General features: G+C 39.9%; 1 protein-coding gene across 4 annotated transcripts in view; it reads left to right on the forward strand.

Moving 5' to 3' along the window:
* Positions 1 to 12,873, forward strand: part of PDE8B (phosphodiesterase 8B) — a 252,552-nt gene that overhangs the window by 50,177 nt on the left and 189,502 nt on the right. The window lies entirely within an intron of this gene.

A 12,873-nucleotide genomic window follows, 5' to 3' on the forward strand; every position in this document is an offset into this window, starting at 1 on the left:
AGTTAATGTGTTTTTCATCTGGACCTTTTTTCCCTCTAGAGTTACTGATTTTGCATTTTAAATATTCTAGATCTATTTCTTTTCTTCTGTGTTGGGATAGATTTTTTTATTTGACCTTCTAGACCAGGGATCTACAGGCTTGATATTGCTTGCCAAATCCATGCTGCTGCCTGTTTCTATAAATAAAGTTTTATTGGAACACAGCCAAACACATTTTATATATGTATTATCTATGGCTTCTTTCATGCCACAGTGGCAAAGTTGGGCAGTTTCAACAGAAGATATGGCCCACAAAGTCAAAAATATTTACTAATTTGATCTTTACAAAAAGTTTACTAAGTCCTGTTCCAGACCACTTATTTTGTTCTCCTTCAGGTAGGTTATGCATTTAAAAAATTTTTTCCCAAATCTTTGTCATTTCAGAAGATATTTTTTCTGTCCTAATTAGATCACCTTCAGGATTTGCATTTCTGTGTCCATTAATTTATCTTTGTTTGTTTGTTTGTTTTTGTCTCTTTTGTTGGTGAAGTCTCATTTTAGTTTGTATCCCCCTACCTCCAGGGACCAGGTCCCTTTTAGAGGTTGTAGGTTTTCTTTGCCTGTTCCTAGGTTGTATGCCCTCACCACCAACACATTGAGGCTCTGGAACCTCTCAGGCAATGTCATGATGGGAGGGGATAGAGGACCTGGCAGTCCTTGCTAGGGGCGAAACTATACCTGTTCCATTGGTGATTGAGGAAGGTCTTAATTCCCCAACCTTGACATGCAGCAGGTGGCAGTGGACCAGCGTTTTCCAGCCTGTAAGGATTAAGAATGTTTCAGTTCTTCAGATCCAGTGGGATGGTGGGACTTCCATCCATAGGGCCTTTCACAGTAAGCTGAGAGATGTAGCACCTCTGTGCAGAACACATACCTGTGTGCACATCCATGCATGTGGTCGTGCACATCTTCTGCCTTCTTGGCTTTCTTGGGAGGCCAAGTATTAACCCCATTATACTGTGTATCACAGATAACAAAGTCTTTTAAGCCTCAGCTGCCCCATGTTTTCTAGACCTCCTTACTGATTTCTAATTTGGGCATTTACTTTATTCTTTTGCCTTACTATGATGGGAAGGAATAGGTGATATGGGTGTTTATAGTATAGATTGGCTTGCTACCTGACATATGTTTGATTAGGAGTTTAGTGGATTTCTATATTCCCATTCGCAAGTGAAGGACTATGCTCCTGTATATTATGTGTATATATGTATGTATGTACATATGCACATATACACCCCTTCACATACACATCACAGGCCCAATGTTGATTATAAAATAAATATTATAGTGCAAGTACTGCGTATAGTCCCATTAACAGAGTCAATCATGAAGGTGAAATAAACTTCAAAGAAACCAACGTTCAAGGACCCTGTTTGGTAACCCTTTATGCCATCTTCTAGAAGTTGCATGAGAATACTCACTGGCTAATGGATGTTTATCACTGCTGTGGTTTACAGAGAAATGTAGTTCAGCTGATTACTTGAACTTTTTCAGTTTATAGAGGTTTCTTTTTATAACAAGGATTTACAGATTTAAAATGTGATCTGTATTTGTTATTAATCATTATTTAAAAGCTTTGCTTCAGACAAGGTGTAATTTAAATTCATGAGTATCCTTTATCTCTTCAGGAATGTTTATTTACAATTATTTGACATTTATTATTATTTAATTATTATTTACAGTAACAAATTTATTTTCACATCTTCAGGATAGTTTTTGCCCTAGAGGATTGTGAACTGGAAATAACATGTGAAAGCAATGATGGGGTCATATTTTTATGTACCACAAAAGAAGTGTAACCCTTGTGGGAGCTGGGAGCTGTTCTAATGCACTATTTGGTCTATTTATCATGTTCTGACTACATTTAAATGTGTAGGCAATTTTATTAGGCATTCAATGTTTACCAGTACATTATTATTTTTATTGTAATCTCTTTTGATTTAATTTCAGTTTTAAAATTCTATAGTAGTTTCTGTGAGTCTGGCATAGAAATGACTTTTTGCTTTTACTCTGTTGAACCATGCAGAAAATATCCTCCTTTAGTCTTCAGCAACTAGAAGAATTTTTCCCCTTTGAATTACGGACAAGGTCAGATTACAGAGAAAACATAACGTTACAGTTTTTTTCAAACAAATAGAAATGAAATATTTAACTTCTAGGGTATATCCTGAGCTCTGTACAGATATATTCCATTCTGTATCTTCTCTTCCATCCCTGTGTTCAGACGTGAGTATCACTGATGTTAAGAATGATGAGAATAAGGTACCGCAAAATTATTTCCAGTACAGCAAATTTGTAAGGCCTGAGTGCCAACTATCACATTTTAGAAAAAAAAAATCAAACAAAAAACACCAGCATATAGTTTTCTCAACAACCCTCATTTGATTAGAAATTTGGTTAGTAAGAATATTCCATTTTTTTAAGTATATTTATTTGTTTTGAGAGAGAGTGGGAGAAAGAGAGAGAATCTCAAGCAGACTCTGTTTTGTTAGTGCAGAGCCCTATGCAAGGCTTGATCCCATGAACTGTGAGATCATGACCCGAGACAGATTCAAGAGTCAGACATTCAATGACTGAGCCACCCAGGCACCCCAAGAATATTCCATGTGTTGAGCATTTTGTTTAATTGGACTTTGCTTAGCTGTGTTATTAATTTATTCTGCAACAAATTATTGAACCTCAAGTAGACTGGAGGCGTTTTTCCAGTTGCCAGAGTAGTAAAAGTGAACTGAATGATAGTGAACATAGAATATGCTAAGTTAAAACAACCCCCTCCTCCAAGAAAGATACATCTAATAAAACAACACAGAAAATTAAATTGATTAAATAGTTTTAAAATATCTGGGAAATCCAAAACAAGGCAGAAAAAGAGGGAAAATGACAACCAAGGGCAGAGGAGATAAGTGAAAAAGAGTAAGGTGATACATGTAAACCTAACCATATCAATAATTATATTAAATGTAAGTGGTCTAAAAACCTCAAAAGGCAGAGATTATCAGATTGGATAGAAGAAGAGAATATAGAAAACTGGATGCTGTCAACAAGTCACCCACCTTAAATATAAAGACACAGAAAGGTTAGAAGTCAAATGATAGAAAAAGATACACCATGCTAATAGTAATCAAAAGAAAGCTGAAGTGAATATAGTAATGTCAAACAAAATTAATTTTGGATCTGAGAATATGAGCAGTGATAAATATCATTCCAAAGTAAGTCCATTCCAAAAATGAGTCAATGAATCAAGACTATATAATACTATAATATGCATATAGTAATAGGACTTCAAAATATATTGCAATAAATACTGGTGGGTTTTTTTGTCTTAACCTCTGTTCACCCCCCGCCCCCCCCCCCCACACCTTTTCCTGGTTTTTTTTGCCTTGGGGAATGTACTCTCCACCTGACCTTTTATCATGCCCTTCCCTCTTGGATCCTACTCCTAGGGATACAGCTCCAGCATCTTTCTGCTGGCACCACCATGCTCCAGGGGCAGGTAGCCTTCTTGGATAGGTTCCCTTCAAGGTACTCATTGTCCACTTGCCCCACAGGACAGATAACACATCATTGCCCCACAAAACTCTGGAAGTGTAGCCTTCTCCCACTATCCTCTTGACCTCTTCCATTGAGTACAGCTCTAGGCAGCCCTTGTCTCTATCATATAGGACCCTGCCTCTACACAGCTTTTCTGGTGATAGCATATGGAGCCTGTGCATTTCCTTTTGTAGCTCAGCAATAATTCTGGTGGAAGGGAGGTGCCAGATTCCTTTCTGTCCCTCCCCTGTCTTAAGGGAATTCTTTTGCTGCTGCTCTCCTTGGAGGGAGAATGTTCTCTCCCCTTCATGCTCTAAAAAGAAGGCAGTGTGGGGAGGCTCCAGTGCAATTCCTACCAAGCCAACAACTGTTTAAAAATTATTCCTCATTCAGCCAGCAAATCTCCAGCCTTCTCTCAAATAGGCTGGAGGTGGGAGATGAGCTAATAGTGGTGGCAGTGCATACCCCTATCGTGGCAAGTCCTCTGTAGGTCATTCTCTATGGTGTAGTGACCCTTATTTCAGCTTGTGGCCATTTAACACCTGTTATGTGTGGAAAAGTGAGTATATGTATAAAGCTGTCATTTACATCTAATTGTACTAATGAAATGTAAAGGACCAGCTAATTTGGTCATTCAAGATTATTTTGGAAAACTTTAATATGGCAGTAGAAATAGAAGATCTTGCTGAATTAAAGGTGTTTCTTAGACATCAGCTCAGCAGTTTATAGTCTGGTTTGGAAAGGGAGAGGCTTCTTCCTGGAAGGGGCATTTTAAAAAGTAACATTTAAAAATTAGCCACCATATATGTAAATTCTTCTGGAAAAATTGTATGTACAATTTAATGACTTGATAAATTAGGAAATATTAAGTACATCCATAGATACCAGTTTCATACAATTTGAATACTAATTTTATAATAAAAAGTGTATCTTCAGACATTTTATTGATGATTTCCACTAAGGCTTACTTCTAAATAAATTGTTGGCCCATTTTCCCAAAGTACCCTGTTTCTTTATCAGAAAAGTGATGAGAAAATAAGACCATGACTGTTGTATTCTGACTGTAGATGGAGAAATACATTAGGAGATACTGATCAAGACCACCCTCTAATTCTGTGGGATTGTGGAGAGACCACTGATTAAGACTATATACAAGATAGTTGTATTCTGTTGCTTTTAAATGTACGAAAATAAAAACGGCCTGGCATCTTTAAAAGTTTAGAAAAAGTATAATGGCTTAAAAAAATTAGAAGCTATTCTGTTAGAATTCTCCCTTGGAGGTAATAAACACAGCCTGTAGTCCCCATGAAGGGACCTCACCGTACAATACATACAGATGTTGTGATGAGGAGTGTCATCTCCATGAAGAGGAGGAAAGACGCTATGAAGGAGCTCTAATCCCTTAGCACATTGGTATAAGCCCAAGGCCTTTTGAGAGCTGGACATGATGTGGTTGTAAAACATGTCTCTTTAACGTAGATCTAGATGTATTGGGAACCAACATGAAATTAAGTGACTGATAACAGTTGGGCAAGACTCTGGGAACCACACTTATTTCTCTGTGTTTTGTTCTCAGTTATGCCATTTTTAAAAATATAACTTGTGAAATTGGCTAACATAAACTGTTTAATGTGTGCTCTTAGTTTTTGGGGTAGATTCTCGTGGTTCATTGCTTACTTAAAACACCCACTGCATATTCCAATAAGTGCCCTCCTCAATGCCCATCACCCATTTTCCCCTCTACCCTCCACCCATCAACCTTCATTTTGTTCTCTGTATTTAAGAGTCTCTTGACGGTTTGCCTCCTTCGCTGTTTAAAACTATTTTTTTCTCTTTCCCTTCCCCCATGGTCTTCTGTTAAGTTTCTCAAGATCCACATATGAGTGAAAACATGATATCTGTCTTTCTCTGACTGACTTACTTTATTTAACATAGTACCCTCCATTTCCATCCACATTGCTGCAAATGGCATGATTTCATTCTTTCTCATTGCCCGGTAGTATTCAATTGTATATATAAACCACATCTTCTTTATCCATTCATCAGTTGGTAGACATTAGGCTCTATGCATAATTTATATGTCATTTTGTTTCTTCCTTGTCAGATACACTTTCTGTTTCATGGGAGCTGCCCAGGTTGTTGGCCAGTGGGTGTGTTCTACACAGCTAGATCTGTAACATGCTAGTAGATACACGAGAGATCCTAGGGATGCCCTTTCTAAGGATATGCAAGAGGAACAAATACCGTCTTGCTGTCCTTCTGAATCCAGATGTTTGGCTGTGCCTTGCACCTAGCTTTTAGAAGTTTTCCCTGACTTCGCCTTCAGCAGCAAAGGGGATTTTCCCTGCAGGGATTCAGAGTAGTATCTTGTGTTCACAGTGAAATAATTTTTATTCCTGTGTTACTTTTGAGGGCATTCCTCTGCAGCTTACTGACACTCTTGTGTTTTCCATTTTTCCTCTCTGCATCTTTGCTCAGGATAAAATAAGCTGGGCTGCATTTTTCATACATGAAAAACATTTTTTATCAGAATACTGTATGCATTAAAAATACTAGCAGGAAATGCACCTTTACCCACCTTATGAATCATAACAGTATACTTCATGTCTATATTATGATGGATTAAGATGAAGAAATCCTGTATGTGGAAATGGGAGTGGGACTAGTGAAAACATCTGGTGAGAAAAAGGCAAAAAAGGCAGAAAACGAAAAGAAATAGGAGGACAGACACAACAAAGTGCTCATGGAGGTGAAGGGAAACAGTGGAGCCAGTTTCTTAACATGTATCTTTAGAATTAAAATGGTCATTGATTTGTTTCTCCATAATCTCCCCTATGTGGTTATTAAGCATAATCACTATTACTTTTCAAAAATTGAGCTGAGAGAGGAAAATAGGTATGCCTGTCACTTTGTACCCCTACTGAAATATTGAAGAACTCATCTATGCTGGAGGCATCATGCTGGTGTTCATTTTTATTTTTTAATTTTTTCAATATATGAAATTTGTTGTCAAATTGGTTTCCATACAACACCCAGTGCTCATCCCAAAAGGTGCCCTCCTCAATACCCATCACCCACCCTCCCCTCCCTCCCACCCCCCATCAACCCTCAGTTTGTTCTCAGTTTTTAAGAGTCTCTTATGCTTTGGCTCTCTCCCACTCTAACCTCTTTTTTTTTTTTTTTCCTTCCCCTCCCCCATGGGTTTCTGTTAAGTTTCTCAGGATCCACATAAGAGTGAAACCATATGGTATCTGTCTTTCTCTGTATGGCTTATTTCACTTAGCATCACACTCTCCAGTTCCATCCACGTTGCTACAAAGGGCCATATTTTGTTCTTTCTCATTGCCATGTAGTACTCCATTGTGTATATAAACCACAATTTCTTTATCCATTCATCAGTTGATGGACATTTAGGCTCTTTCCATAATTTGGCTATTGTTGAGAGTGCTGCTATAAACATTGGGGTACAAGTGCCCCTGTGCATCAGTACTCCTGTATCCCTTGGGTAAATTCCTAGCAGTGCTATTGCTGGGTCATAGGGTAGGTCTATTTTTAATTTTCTGAGGAACCTCCACACTGCTTTCCAGAGTGGCTGCACCAGTTTGCATTCCCACCAACAGTGCAAGAGGGTTCCCGTTTCTCCACATCCTCGCCAGCATCTATAGTCTCCTGATTTGTTCATTTTGGCCACTCTGACTGGCGTGAGGTGATATCTGAGTGTGGTTTTGATTTGTATTTCCCTGATGAGGAGCGACGTTGAGCATCTTTTCATGTGCCTGTTGGCCATCCGGATGTCTTCTTTAGAGAAGTGTCTGTTCATGTTTTCTGCCCATTTCTTCACCGGGTTATTCGTTTTTCGGGTGTGGAGTTTGGTGAGCTCTTTATAGATTTTGGATACTAGCCCTTTGTCCGATATGTCATTTGCAAATATCTTTTCCCATTCCGTTGGTTGCCTTTTAGTTTTGTTGGTTGTTTCCTTTGCTGTGCAGAAGCTTTTTATCTTCATAAGGTCCCAGTAATTCATTTTTGCTTTTAATTCCCTTGCCTTTGGGGATGTGTTGAGTAAGAGATTGCTACGGCTGAGGTCAGAGAGGTCTTTGCCTGCTTTGTCCTCTAGGGTTTTGATGGTTTCCTGTCTCACATTCAGGTCCTTTATCCATTTTCAGTTTATTTTTGTGAATGGTGTGAGAAAGTGGTCTAGTTTCAACCTTCTGCATGTTGCTGTCCAGTTTTCCCAGCACCATTTGTTAAAGAGACTGTCTTTTTTCCATTGGATGTTCTTTCCTGCTTTGTCAAAGATGAGTTGGCCATATGTTTGTGGGTCTAGTTCTGGGGTTTCTATTCTATTCCATTGGTCTATGTGTCTGTTTTTGTGCCAATACCATGCTGTCTTGATGATGACAGCTTTGTAGTAGAGACTAAAGTCTGGGATTGTGATGCCTCCTGCTTTGGTCTTCTTCTTCAAAATTACTTTGGCTATTCAGGGCCTTTTGTGTTTCCATATGAATTTTAGGATTGCTTGTTCTAGCTTCGAGAAGAATACTGGTGCAATTTTGATTGGGATTGCATTGAATGTGTAGATAGCTTTGGGTAGTATTGACATTTTGACAATATTTATTCTTCCAATCCATGAGCAGGGAATGTCTTTCCATTTCTTTATATCTTCTTCAATTACCTTCATAAGCTTTCTATAGTTTTCAGCATACAGATCTTTTACATCTTTGGTTAGATTTATTCCTAGGTATTTTATGCTTCTTGGTGCAATTGTGGATGGGATCAGTTTCTTTATTTGTCTTTCTGTGGCTTCATTGTTAGTGTATAAGAATGCAACTGATTTCTGTACATTGATTTTGTATCCTGCAACTTTGCTGAATTCATGTATCAGTTCTAGCAGACTTTTGGTGGAGTCTATCGGATTTTCCATGTATAATATGTCATCTGCCAAAAGCGAAAGCTTGACTTCATCTTTGCCAATTTGGATGCCTTTGATTTCCTTTTGTTGTCTGATTGCTGATGCTAGAACTTCCAACACTATGTTAAACAACAGCGGTGAGAGTGGTCATCCCTGTCATGTTCCTGATCTCAGGGAAAAAGCTCTCAGTTTTTCCCCATCGAGGATGATGTTAGCTGTGGGCTTTTCATAAATGGCTTTTATGATCTTTAAGTGTGTTCCTTCTATCCCAACTTTCTCGAGGGTTTTTATTAAGAAAGGGTGCTGGATTTTGTCAAAGGCCTTTTGTGCATCGATTGACAGGATCATATGGTTCTTCTCTTTTCTTTTATTAATGTGATGTATCACGTTGATTGATTTGCAAATGTTGAACCAGCCCTGCATCCCAGGAATGAATCCCACTTGATCATGGTGAATAATTCTTTTTATATGCTGTTGAATTCGATTTGCTAGTATCTTATTGAGAAATTTTGCATCCATATTCATCAGGAATATTGGCCTGTAGTTCTCTTTTTTTGGGTCTCTGTCTGGTTTAGGAATCAAAGTAATACTGGCTTCATAGAATGAGTCTGGAAGTTTTCCTTCCCTTTCTATTTCTTGGAATAGCTTGAGAAGGATAGGTATGATCTCTGCTTTAAACGTCTGGTAGAACTCCCCTGGGAAGCCATCTGGTCCTGGACTCTTATTTGTTGGGAGATTTTTGATAACCGATTCAATTTCTTCGCTGGTTATGGGTCTGTTCAAGCTTTCTATTTCCTCCTGATTGAGTTTTGGAAGAGTGTGGGTGTTTAGGAATTTGTCCATTTCTTCCAGGTTGTCCAGTTTGTTGGCATATAATTTTTCATAGTATTCCCTGATAATTGTTTGTATCTCTAAGGGATTGGTTGTAATCATTCCATTTTCATTCATGATTTTATCTATTTGGGTCATCTCCCTTTTCTTTTTGAGAAGCCTGGCTAGAGGTTTGTCAATTTTGTTTATTTTTTCAAAAAACCAACTCTTGGTTTCGTTGATCTGCTCTACAGTTTTTTTAGATTCTATATTGTTTATTTCTGCTCTGATCTTTATTATTTCTCTTCTTCTGCTGGGTTTAGGCTGCCTTTGCTGTTCTGCTTCTATTTCCTTTAGGTGTGCTGTTAGATTTTGTATTTGGGATTTTTCTTGTTTCTTGAGATAGGCCTGGATGGCAATGTATTTTCCTCTCAGGACTGCCTTCGCTGCGTCCCAAAGCATTTGGATTGTTGTATTTTCATTTTCGTTTGTTTCCATATATGTTTTAATTTCTTCTCTAATTGCCTGGTTGACCCACTCATTCTTTAGTAGGGTGTTCTTTAACCTCCACGCTTTTGGAGGTTTTCCAGACTTTTTCCTGTGGTTGATTTCAAGCTTCATGGCATTGTGGTCTGAAAGTATGCATGGTATAATTTCAATTCTTGTATACTTATGAAAGGCCGTTTTGTGACCCAGTATATGATCTATCTTGGAGAATGTTCCATGTGTACTCGAGAAGAAAGTATATTCTGATGCTTTGGGATGCAGAGTTCTAAATATATCTGTCAAGTCCATCTGATCCAATGTATCATTCAGGGCCCTTGTTTCTTTATTGACTGTGTGTCTAGATGATCTATCCATTTCTGTAAGTGGAGTGTTAAAGTCCCCTGCAATTACCACATTCTTATCAATAAGGTTGCTTATGTTTGTGAGTAATTGTTTTATATATTTGGGGGCTCTGGTATTCGGTGCATAGACATTTATAATTGTTACCTCTTTATGATGGATAGACCCTGTAATTATTATATAATGCCCTTCTTCATCTCTTGTTATAGCCTTTAATTTAAAGTCTAGTTTGTCTGATATAAGTATGGCTACTCCAGCTTTCTTTTGGCTTCCAGTAGCATGATAAATAGTTCTCCATCCCCTCACTCTCAATCTAAAGGTGTCCTCAGATCTAAAATGAGTTTCTTGTAGACAGCAAATAGATGGGTCTTGTTTTTTTATCCATTCTGATAGCCTGTGTCTTTTGGTTGGTACATTTAATCCATTTACATTCAGTGTTATTATAGAAAGATAAGGGTTTAGAGTCATTGTGATGTCTGTATGTTTTATGCTTGTAGCGATGTCTCTGGTACTTTGTCTCACGGGATCCCCCTTAGGATCTCTTGTGGGGCTGGTTTAGTGGTGACGAATTCCTTCAGTTTTTGTTTGGGAAGACCTTTATCTCTCCTTCTATTCTAAATGACAGACTTGCTGGATAAAGGATTCTCGGCTGCATATTATTTCTGTTCAATACATTGAAGATCTCGTGCCAATCCTTTCTGGCCTGCCAAGTTTCAAAAGAGAGATCTGTCACGAATCTTATAGGTCTCCTTTTATAAGTTAGGGCACGTTTATCCCTTGCTGCTTTCAGAATTTTCTCTTTATCCTTGTATTTTGCCAGTTTGACTATGATAAGTCGTTCAGAAGATCGATTCAAGTTACGTCTGAAGGGAGTTCTCTGTGCCTCTTGGATTTCAATGCCTTTTTCCTTCCCCAGTTCAGGGAAGTTCTCAGCTATTATTTCTTCAAGTACCCCTTCAGCACCTTTCCCTCTCTCTTCCTCCTCTGGGATACCAATTATGCATATATTATTTCTTTTTAGTGTGTCACTTAGTTCTCTAATTTTCCCCTCAGACTCCTGGATTTTTTTATCTTTTTCTCAGCTTCCTCTTTTTCCATAACTTTATCTTCTAGTTCACCTATTCTCTCCTCTGCCTCTTCAATCCGAGCCGTCGTGGTTTCCATTTTGTTTTGCATTTCGTTTAAAGCGTTTTTCAGCTCCTCCTGACTGTTCCTTAGTCCCTTGATCTCTGTAGCAAGAGATTCTCTGCTGTCCTCTATACTGTTTACAAGCCCAGCGATTAATTTTATGACTATTATTCTAAATTCACTTTCTGTTATATTATTTAAATCCTTTTTGATCAGTTCATTAGCTGTTGTTATTTCCTGGAGATTCTTCTGAGGGGAATTCTTCCGTTTGGTCATTTTGGATAGTCCCTGGAGTGGTGCGGACCTGCAGGGCACTTCCCCTGTGCTGTGGCGTATAACTGGAGTTGGTGGGCAGAGCTGCAGTCAGACCCGATGTCTGCCCCCAGCCCACCGCTGGGGCCACAGTCAGACTGGTGTGTGCCTTCTCTTCCCCTCTCCTAGGGGCGGGATTCACTGTGGGGTGGCGTGGCCCATCTGGGCTACTTGCACACTGCCAGGCTTGTGGTGCTGGGAATCTGGCGTATTAGCTGGGGTGGGTAGGCAAGGTGCACGGGGGCAGGAGGGGCAGGCTTAGCTTGCTTCTCCCTAGGTGATCCACTTCAGGAGGGGCCCTGTGGCAGTGGGAGGGAGTCAGACCCGCTTCCGGAGGGGTGGCTCCGCAGAAGCACCGCGTTGGGTGTTTGCGCGGAGCGAGCAAGTTCCCTGGCAGGAACTGGTTCCCTTTGGGATTCTGGCTGGGGGATGGGTGGGGGAGATGGCGCTGGCGAGCGCCTTTGTTCCGCGCCACGCTTAGCTCTGCTGTCCGGGGGCTCAGCAGCTCTCCCTCCCGTTGTCCTCCAGCCTTCCCGCTTTCCGAGCAGAGCTGTTAACATGACTTCCCAGGTGCTAAGTCCCGCTTGCTGTTGGAACACACTCCGTCCGGCCCCTCCGCTTTTGCCAGCCAGACTCGGGGGCTCTGCTTGGCCAGCAGGCCGCCCCTCTGCCCCGGCTCTCTCCCACCAGTCCGTGGAGCGCGCACTGCCTCTCCGCCCTTCCTACCCTCTTCCGTGGGCCTCTCGTCTGCGCTTGGCTCCGGAGACTCCGTTCTGCTAGTTTCTGGTGTTTTTCTGGGTTAGTTAGGCAGGTGTAGGTGGAATCTAAGTGATCAACAGGATGCGCGGTGAGCCCAGCGTCCTCCTACGCCGCCATCTTCCCCTCACGGACTTTTGAAGTGGGTCTGGTGTTCATTTTTAAAACACATGATTATATAAGAGTAGAAAGTAACAAGGTTGCTTACATACCCCTTACACAAAAATTGATTTCTATACTTTATATCTTATTAGCAAGTACGTATGATGTGTGTTTGTATCCATTATTTGTGCACAAAATACACTTCTTTTATTATGTTTAATTTGGCACCTTGTATTACTTTTTATTACTCCATATAAGAAATTAGTTGTGCCCTCTGGTTTTCTACTTTAGTCTTTACTGCACTTATTCTATCCTGTCCCTGTCAGGACCGGTCCTTGAGAGGAGGCTGGGTGGACTTGAAGGAGGCCCTTGATTTCTTTGCCAAAATTTGTTTGTTGAATCACAGGATTTAAGGACTTTATTTGTTTAGAAGTTAG

The sequence above is a fragment of the Panthera leo genome, chromosome A1, assembly GCF_018350215.1.
Source record: "Panthera leo isolate Ple1 chromosome A1, P.leo_Ple1_pat1.1, whole genome shotgun sequence".
NCBI lineage: Eukaryota > Metazoa > Chordata > Mammalia > Carnivora > Felidae > Panthera > Panthera leo.